Source organism: Grammomys surdaster, unplaced genomic scaffold, assembly GCF_004785775.1.
Source record: "Grammomys surdaster isolate TR1022 unplaced genomic scaffold, NIH_TR_1.0 165, whole genome shotgun sequence".
In the NCBI taxonomy this organism is placed as follows: Eukaryota; Metazoa; Chordata; class Mammalia; order Rodentia; family Muridae; genus Grammomys; species Grammomys surdaster.
The window spans coordinates 2,142,112-2,152,443 of record NW_021604613.1 but is presented as its reverse complement, the minus strand read 5'-3'; positions in this window follow the sequence as shown (position 1 = coordinate 2,152,443).

Below are 10,332 nucleotides of genomic sequence, written 5' to 3'. Positions count from 1 at the left end.
TCACACTATTCAGTTCCGTATGAGACTCAACACAGCTTCCAGAAAAATATATTAAAGCTTGACCATTAACTGGACAATGATGAAAAATATTTTTCATAAATGAAGAATGGAGAGATATAGAATAGTTATATATCCACCACATATGCCAAAAGTCATACTGGGTAAGATTATCAAGATTGATCTGGTAATAGACAGGTTTGCCTTGGTTGCAACCTGGTCTAGTACCTTAGAAAAATTCCCCTTTTATTCATGCAATTCTTTTTTTTTAATTTATTTCTTTTTTACACTCTTATGTGGCCATATAAAATTTTCAATAGAACTTGCATCATATAAACTGGGAATAAGGAAGTGGAATATTTTAAATACCTTCCTTACAACATAATTCCCGAAGTACCTTAGAAGGTATACGTTATATTTATTTGCTGACTACTATGATGTTGTAACGACAGGAAACTTTTTGGGTTGCCACTTTTTATGCTTGTCTTTTGTCAACATCTTGGTCTCTTTCTTCTTTCTGATTTTAATGGTGACTAATTTGAAGTTCTCTAAATCAACAGCTCAAGTTCAGAAGAAAACATATTTAATTTGATTTTTGTCAAAGAATTGACTTCCTTAGGCTTTATGGAATGGTTTTAAGATATAGTCTTATCATTTGCTACTTCTTATTACATATTACTAAGAGCAACATCGAGTATGTGTTGGCTGCTCCCGCTACTTTTAGCAAGGTATTATAAGAAAAAGATGAGCTAAGGCAAAAATATGCCAATTTGCAAGCAGAGAAGGAAGGGGATAGAGAATCCTGAAATTTGAGCTTCACAGCCTGGAAAAGCCAACTGCTTCTGTACCTCAAACAACTCAAGATCCACTGCTTCACCACTAAATCCTAAATTCTGCTGAACCAAATGCTCTATATTTTAGCATCTACGGTTACGGTACTCAGTTTCTGGGACTGATTTAGTTAAGGTTAGGGCTAATATTCTAACAAATAGAGCTAAAAATACAAAGGGTTAAATAACATGAATTTCTAACTCTTGCAACACTCCTAAACTATGCAATCAGACAGACACATGGCTGCCATCCACTTATTCAGGGACACATTCTTCTCCCACTGTCGTATCCTATGAACTACATTTGTAGGTCAAATGTGATGATGTCACCCAACTTCCTAACATCTGAAGAGAAAATAAGTCCAGGGAAGGCATCACTCAAAATGTAGATGAGAACTTGACAAATGGCCACATCTATTCATATGGGACCAGAAAACTGCAGTCTCAGAATAACATTTTTTCAAAAAGAGGAGCTAATATTCAGAGACAAATCTCTCATCTCTAAATATAAGAATCTTTTAATATAGTAAATACAGTTATTTTCTGCTCAACTTAAGTATTTTACCTTAGAATTTTACTTTTGTTTCCTTCTATTTATTTATTAATATATATTAATTATTCAGAATTGTGAGTTTAATTATTGCATTTTCATGCATATATATGTATAAATATGCATATATGTATATACATATATTGACATATATACCCATTATCCTCTCTTGATTCTACCTATTCCCACTGATCATCCTCTTTCTTTTTCCAGTCTTTCTTCCTGTACTTTTGGGTCTTAAAAAAAAGTGTGTCTTCTTCTTATGAGAGAAAATTTATGATGTTTCTTGGAGTTTGACTTATTTCACTTAACATAATGATGCTATGTTCTATTAATTTCCTTGCCACACACATAATTTTGTTCTTCTTTATGGGTGAATAAAACTTCATTGTGTATATGTACTACATTTTCTATATTGATTCATTTGTTGGTTGGCACATAGGATAATTTGGTTATTGAGAATAGAGCTGTAATCCTGTATTATATGCTGACTTATTTCCCATAATATATATACTAAGGAGTTGTGTGGATGGATTATCCCTTTTGAGGAATTTTCACACTGATCTCCTTAGTGGCTGTATCAATTTACATTAATTCTCACAGTGCATAAAGGTTCTGTTTCTCTGAGGCTTATATTTTCTTGATCACAGTCATTCTGGATCAGGTAATTTGGAAAAACAATGTTACCCTTTTATCTTATGGAAAATATTTTAAACAATTGTTAGTTTATTTTTATGGAAATAAGTTATCTGCATGTTCATCATCATACATTTGTATTGTTTTTTATATCTATATAACAAATTACTACAAGTTGAACAGCTTAAAACAACTTTCATTCATTATGTCAGAGTTCTTTAGAACAGAAGTTTGTTACAGCATGCAAGGGTTTCCATCTCAGAGGCTAAAATAAAGCTGTCTCCCACATTAAACTCTTCTCAGGAAGGCTGGAGAAGAATGTGCTTGCGAAGTCACTCTCTTGTTGGTGTAATGTTGGTCCTTGACCTTGTGAGACCAAAGCTCCTCTTTTCTTGATGCTTACCATTTGGAGGCCTCCCTCAGGTCTCAGAGTCCACTCTCAGGTTCTGTGGAGTTGGCCACCATGTAAATACATGCTTTTGAGATTAGTTAGAACACATCTTTCTGACTCTACTGGTTTTCATCCAAATGATGCAAATAAGTATCATCAGCCTGAAATGACATTATTCCTTGAAAGCTCCCTCAATGTCTGAAGCCACGGTAAATATTTGAATTCATTTTAATAGTTATCAAGCTAAATTTGTCTAAAAGAAAACATTCAGTTGTATGTCCAGCATCCACTATGATAACATATAGCAAAGACATGATGAATACTGCTGATTAAATGAACAAATACACAATAGTTTTAAGCCTGTTGTTGAATATTAAGCATGGAATAAAAAGCAATTAATAAGGAAGAATACTAACTGAAAAATATTTAAAGTGAAAAGATGACTAGCACAAGTAGTCACGAAAATGTGATTTTAAGTCAGAGGTATATCATTCTATGCTAGAATTCTATGCTGTCATCATGACAAAAAATGTAAGCCTCTTACAACACTAAGGATTGCTAATGATGTGAGGAAATGAACTGTCATGGGATCATGAACAGGAACTGTTGTCCATATGTAGAGGAGTACTTAGCAAGAGCCTATGTAGGTACGTTATTCTGTGAATATTCATTTATAAACCCCAAGATGACAGTTTCTTAAGTGTGTATGTGGGGAAGTATTCATAGCATTGTTATCTAAAATATTTCAGGATAACTTGAACAGCTATTATCAGAAGAATAGATCACTAAGTTGAATTAAATAGCATATAAATATTATGAATGAACTAACACTTAGAAAGTAAAATAAACATTTAAATATACATATTGCTTATATAAAACTTGGAGAAAAAGGCAAGTTCCAGAAGAATAAGTACATTTATATTACATGTACAATAAGTTTTATAACATATTACTGCATTGCTAAGAGATACAAAATTAGCCAAAATATTCAGTAAGATATAGTATTGATAAACCTCTATATTATAGTATGGTTAAGTTCTGAAGGAACAGAAAACACAAGTGTAATATAATACAGAAAAATCACACAGTTTTTTATGGTTTTCTTTTTTTAATTTGATTTAATCTTTTTACACTCCAGATTTTATCCTCCTCCCAGTCCACCCTCTGACTGTTCCACATCCCATACCTCCTCCTCCCCACCTCCATGAGGACATCCTCACCCCCTGATCCCCAACCCCACCAGACCTCCCCACTCCCTGGGGCCTCCAGACTCTTGAAGGTTAGGTGCATCTTCTCTGACTGCACCCAGACCTGGCAGTCCTCTGCTGTATATGTGTTAGGGGTCTCATATCAGCTAGTATATACTGACTGGTTGGTGGTCGAGTGTCTGAGAGATCTCAGGGGTCCAGATTAGTTGAAACTGCTGGTCCTCCCACAGGGTCACTCTCCTCAGCTTCTTCCATCTTTTTCCTAATTCAATCACAGAGGTCAGCAGCTTCTGTCCATTGGTTGGGTGTAAATATCTGCATCTGACTTTTTCAGCTGCTTGTTGGATCTTTGGATGGCAGTCATGAAAAATCACAGTTTTATCAAAAGACCTACCTATATGAGTCAGTCAATAAATGAGCAAAGTAATTGAGTTGACAGGTTTCAAAGGAAGAACTACAAGTGACCACTAAACATGAAAAAGTACACATCATTCTTGTATTGGAGAACTGTAAATTAAAACTGAGTTGACATCATGCTGGTGAGGACACAGGAGAAAGAAACTCTTATACACATTTGGTGGGAATTTAAGCTAGTACAGCTGCAACAAAGAACTACCACATGATCCAGCCAAAGCACTCCTGGGTAACCTAAGTCAGAACCTGCATTTATTGTGGCACTACTTACAACAGCTAAGTTCTGTAATCAGCCTGAAAGTCCATCAACAGATAGATAAAGGAAATGTGCAACATATGCATCATAGAGTTCTACTCAGTAAAGAAGGATAAATTCCCATTCGTGGGAAAATGGATGGAACTGGAGATCATCATGTTAAGTGAAATAAACTAGGCTCAGAAGGCAAAATAATGCTTGTTTTCACTCATTTGAGGAATCTGAATTTAAATGTCTGAGTGTGAAACAGAGAAGGGTGAGCTATGTGGAGGAAAGGGGGAGAGAAGAAGGGGCAATGAGGCTGTGAAATGTTGACATACTAAGTAAAGGTAAAGTATATCTTAGTCTGTTCAGGCTGCTATCACAAAATGCCACAGACTGGATAGCTTATAAAAGCCAGAAATGAATTCCTCACAGCCCTGGAGCCTGGAAAATCTAAGACCAAGTTGCCAGCAGATGTACCATCGGTGAGGGACTGCTTCTTTCATAGCTGCAGTCATCTGCCATCACATGGCAAAAGGGCAAGGCAGCTCTCTGGGATCTCTTTTATTAGGACGCTAATCCTAATCATGAGGCTTCATTCTCAATGCCTAGTGTCTCCCAGAGCCTGACCTTTTAAGACTACCTCTTCAGGGGTTAAGTTTCAATGCATGAATTTGGAAGATACACAAACATTGAGATCATAGTAGAGTGTGAGCAAGAAAGTGAAAATGTAAATCATGTTGCTTTTATGATACAATTGTATGTGCATTTCTGTATGATACATGTGCAATATGTTTTAAAAGCTTTAAATATATTCATACTCTCTGAATCTAAAGGTAATTGTATGGTAAGAAAAAATGTATATAACAATGTATAACTTATATAATGAACTTCCCTAAAACATTTAAAGTAGAAAAACCCAACTGACCTTTGCTAGTTAACTGGATTTTTAAAATTTAAATAGAAACTCCCCAAATCTGACAATACTTTCATTTGATAGGCTTTGTCCTGGGGGCTTGAGGTGGGCTTAGATCGACATGCTTCAGCCTTGTGTACTCTTTCACTCTTGTGTGAGGTGTGTGCACAATGCACACTCCTGGACTATTTAATCTTTGTTGAAATATTCAGCTGATTTACATTATAATTCAGAAATTTTATTTATCACCTCATTTTCACATCCTTTTCTTATCTAGTTTGAAATTTGCTAATCATTTTATTTCTCTCCTTCAACTAGCATACATTGTTATGCATTTTCTTGACAGTAACTGCTTGTTCTGTCTTTCTCTCTCTCTGTCTTTCTGGAACATGATCAGCGATAGTAATGATGATGTGTTAGACAGATTCCCTATGCTTATCACATGGAAAGGGATGAATCTGCACTGTGATTTAGGAAAGCTCTCTGGTGAGTCTCTTTTACTTCAGGAAAAGCTCCTGGACATGTTCCTTCTGTCTGTCCTGTCTCTCACTTGCTTCCTGGAGCATGAACTAACACTGGCACTTATTAGACTTGTCAGTTCCTCTTGCCTACTTTCTCTAATCTATTTCCATTCTTAGACTCAGAGATTCCATTAAGCTATGATTTCTTATTGCAAATGACTTGACCTCAGAACAAACGAAATAATCGGTCTCAATGGCCAGAAAATGGCACATTAGAGTTCCAAATTCTCACAGACTGTGGAAACTTCTGCCACCACACAAGCAACTGATCAGAAAAATCTCTTTATTGCTAAGCTTTCTCCACTCTGTTCTTGAAAACCTCTTATCTTGATTCCTTCTTAGCTCTCTGTTTGCTGTAATTCCTTTGATCACTGGGTTCAGTATTACAAAGATTCAGACATTGTTTAGGTATGGATAATAATAAAATACTGTTACATGATGTTTTACTCTATTGAAGTACCTGGCTCTGGAACTGGGATTTAGCCTGCCCATACTAGATCCAAGCATATTTATTTAAATGCTTCCTTCCTCTAAATCCTCTGTTCTGGTCAGGCTGGCCACCTGGTTCTGTGATGGGGGGTGGCAAGATAACAAAACAGAAGAGCTCTGGAAAAAGGTACTATGTGCCTGAGAACAACTAAGTGGTAAGCTATTCCAGTAGAGGTTACTAATGGCTAAATATAATCACAGATGTTTGGCTCTCTGAACCCTCCCCCCTTTTTTCTCGTGATTTTGTTTACTATCTTTGAAGTTTTGCTGAAATATAAACTTTTTCTCTCTCAGGATTTATAAGACCACAAGGTCATGTTTCTAAATTTTTTGTAAAGTTCCAAACAGAAATACTTAGCTAAAACTTGTAACAAAAGGATTGACAGCTTAAAATTTGTACAGATAATCTTAATTTGCTACAGCATACCATACAAGTAACTTGGATTCAACATTTGTTCAGAGAAGTGGATTTCTATTAGACAAAGGAGGCAACAGCAAACCTCCGAGATTTTTTGTTTTGTTTTCTTTAGACTAAAAAGATAACACAAGTATCCTAAGATATTTTAAATAAGGAACATCACAGGTTTGAGTATTATAGTTTAGAAATTCCTAAGGTCTAATTAGTTTAACAGAAATTGACTTAAAGGTGTATGTCTAACCATTTATGATTTGATAAAGTTGTTAAGATTTAGTTACTAAAAATAAAAAACGGTTTCTAATTCAAAAGTATAAATTTTAAGGCTCAAACTTAACAGGGATAAAATTGTGAAATTACAATCTTATAAAAGTTACTTGTTGGAAACTGTTAAAGATAACTAAGATATACAAATTATTGATCAGTCACCTTATAATGGTCAAATTATTTAATGTGTTTAGAGCTATGTTTCTACTCATGCTAAGTACAAATGTAATTCTTTTTTTATTGGATATTTTATTTATTTACATTTCAGATGTCATCCCCTTTCCCCATTTCCCTTCCCTAGAACCCCCATCCTATCCCCCCTCCTCCTTTTTGCTTTTATACCATTTGAATTACTTGCAAATATTCAAGTCAGTTTTAGGTTGAGGGACTAGGACAATAGATGCAAATAGTCAAAAAACAAGCAAGACAATAAACACAAATAGTCAAAGAACAAGCAAGGCAATAAACAAAATTTCATGAACACTCCCATGATCACTGTTTCTAAGGGCTTGTCAGGATGACCAGAATATCTGAGCCAACTTCCCTGTCCTAGCCCAAAGTCATTTTCATGTCTGAAGCCTACTTCCTTAGCCTAAAATTTTGATTCCTGCCTGAAATTACTTCTTTGTTCTGGCCTAAGATTTAGATTCCTGCCTGAAATTACTTTTTGTCCTAGCCTAATGTCAGATTCCTTCCTGAAGCCTAGTTCCTTATCCTTGGCCAATGTCATATATCTGCCAACAGCCCATTTCCTTTTCCTTGGCCCATGTCAGATTCTTGCTGAGCAGCCCAAAGGCTCTCTGCCTTTCCCCCTTTTTTATTTCATTAACAATACTGAGCCTTTCTTAGGTCGTTCTGACAAGAATGCCTTCCTTACCCATCATGGAATATGCATTATCAAAAGCAATGCAAATGCACTTATGTCTTAGGTTGGTAAGGTTCTGTGCAGAATTTTACCCGTCCTTGGCTTGCTAGACTGTTAATTTAATAACTCTGTCTGGGGGTCCATATGTAATCCATTTACAAGGTTAAGCTTTGGAAGAAGAGACCAGTTTATAGTACTCATTATATAAAATTCTATATGTATATGTTGTCAAGGTTAACCCTAAAGCAGATAACTGGAAACAAATTTAAAGTAAACTTAAAATTGTGTAAAGTCAAATAATATTCAAAATTAGGTATTTGTGAGATTAGATGATGGCCCTCAAGCTCCTCAGAGAGGTTTGCTGAATATGGCATTTAAGGTGTTTAATACAAGAGAGCAGAAAAGAAAGGAAAGGGCTTCCCCTGATAGATAGAAATAACATCACTTTGCAGGAGCCCCAAGGCCGCCCCCAAAATGTTGTACCAACAGACTCCAATACTAGTGAGAATTGAACTTCACTTTACCTGCCACAAGGGCACTGCCCAAACTATGGACAGGCAGGATACTTGAGGGTCCATTACACCTCTCTGCCTTGCCAAGGTTCCCTGAAGTTACTCCTCCACAGAAAAATCTTTCAAATCTTCTGGGGCTGGCAGCCAAAGACTGATGTCTTGGCCTGGGACTTCTGCCCTCCACAACACAACTTAGATTACCACAGAGGATCCTATGGTGACTGTCCAGGTAGCAGTTAAGTCTGTCATTTTTAATAGATTTGTGAGCTACTTGCTCCATGCTTCTCTTTACTCTGCTACTTATCCTTCTTAGATTTCTGTGATGGGAATTGATGGTCTATCCAACTATCTTAGGAGTACAAGTTTTCTGTTCCTTCTGGACCACCTGATTATTTATTCCTTCCTCATTGTACCTAGTTTCACAAACCTGCTATTGAGCAGAAACATCAAGACATTTTTCTTTTTCCTTTCATTCAACTCATTCTAGAATTTTCTTTCTCCTTCTAGCTTCTGACGAGTTTCTTTATCTACTGGCTAACCCTAACATTTCACTCTATTTTCTAACATACTTCTTGGTTGACCCAAAAGTATGGGATAATGCCTATCTTTCTGAGGCCTCCCCTCATCCTCCCATTAAGATTCTACTCCTGGACTCCATCTCCCACCCCTGTTGCTTTCAACATCCTATCTCTTTCAAACATAGACAAGACTTAAAGCCTATTAAACAATGCCTTCTTAATAAAGGTATTCTTAAGCCTTTTCTAATCATGTTGTGGTACTTAACCTTTACACTCTACTTTGTCACATTCTGTCTTCTACATCTCATTTTACTATTCTAGAACTTAGGCCACTTTCTTTACCATTCCTTTACATCCTCACTCAAATGCCCTCATTAACTTCAACAGGGAGGAGCTTGACACTGGAAAGTGCCTCAACTTATTCAGACTGTCCTCCTTCAATGTTTTGAAAGAACTCTCATTTTTTTTTTTTTTAGTCAAGCTTTGTCCACTGACCTCCTTTCCTGTGTCCTGACTCTCAGCTGCTTGATGAAATATGTAAATGACCTTCTACTCTGTAGGCCCTTACTCCCATTATCTCAGCAACATGCTGATCAACTTTTAACTTCTAGGAAACAAAGGATACAAAGTCTCTCCTTTAAAAGATCAACATCAGACTGGAGAGATGACTCAGCAGTTAAGAGCACTGACTGCTTTTCCAGAGGTCCTGAGTTCAATTCCCAGGAGCTACATGGTGTCTCACAGCCATCTGTAATGGGATCTGATGCCCTCTTCTGGTGTGTCTGAAGACAGCTACAGTATATTCATATGCATAAAATAAATTATTTTTAAAAAGTCAAACAGCTATCAACTCACTTCCATTCATGGACAGGATGTGATCCCTCACACCTCAAATGACTGAAGAGATTCTCTCCTCCTTGGCCTGGTAGAAAACCTCAGTACCTGGATTCCTAGCTTTGTTCTTCTTGTTTGTCCCTTCTATGAAGGGGTTAAAGCTGGCCCCCTAACTGAGCCCCTAGACCATACTAAGTCTGTCATGTCTGCTTTCTTTTGCCTCCAAGACAGGCTCCTGATTTGGATCTTCCAGGTATCTATCAACCCTTATCCTGTATACTACAGACAAATGGGGACTGTCTTTGGGACTTGGGACAAATGAGAGGACCTATCTTTGTCCCCATTGCCTATCTTTCCAAATATCTGGATATTACAGGGCGTTTCAGTTTTGTCTACGGGTTCTAGTATTAGCCTTTCTATTGGCAAAGGGGATTCTAAGTTACTTTTGGTCACCCTTTCTCTGTTCTCTCTCCACAAAGGCTCACAGATCTCCTGTCATAGTCACTCTTCTATTGCTCTGACAAGACACCATGACCAAAGCCACTCTTAGTTTAAAAAAAAATTAACTGAGGAATTGCAATTTTAGAGGTTTAGTCCATTATTATCATGGTGGGGAGCATGACAGTGTGAAGGTGGTAGCTAGATAAGTAGAGGGCTACATCCTAATCTGAAGAGAAAGAGAGAGAGAGAGAGAGAGAGAGAGAGAGAGAGAGAGAGAGAGAGAGAGAGAG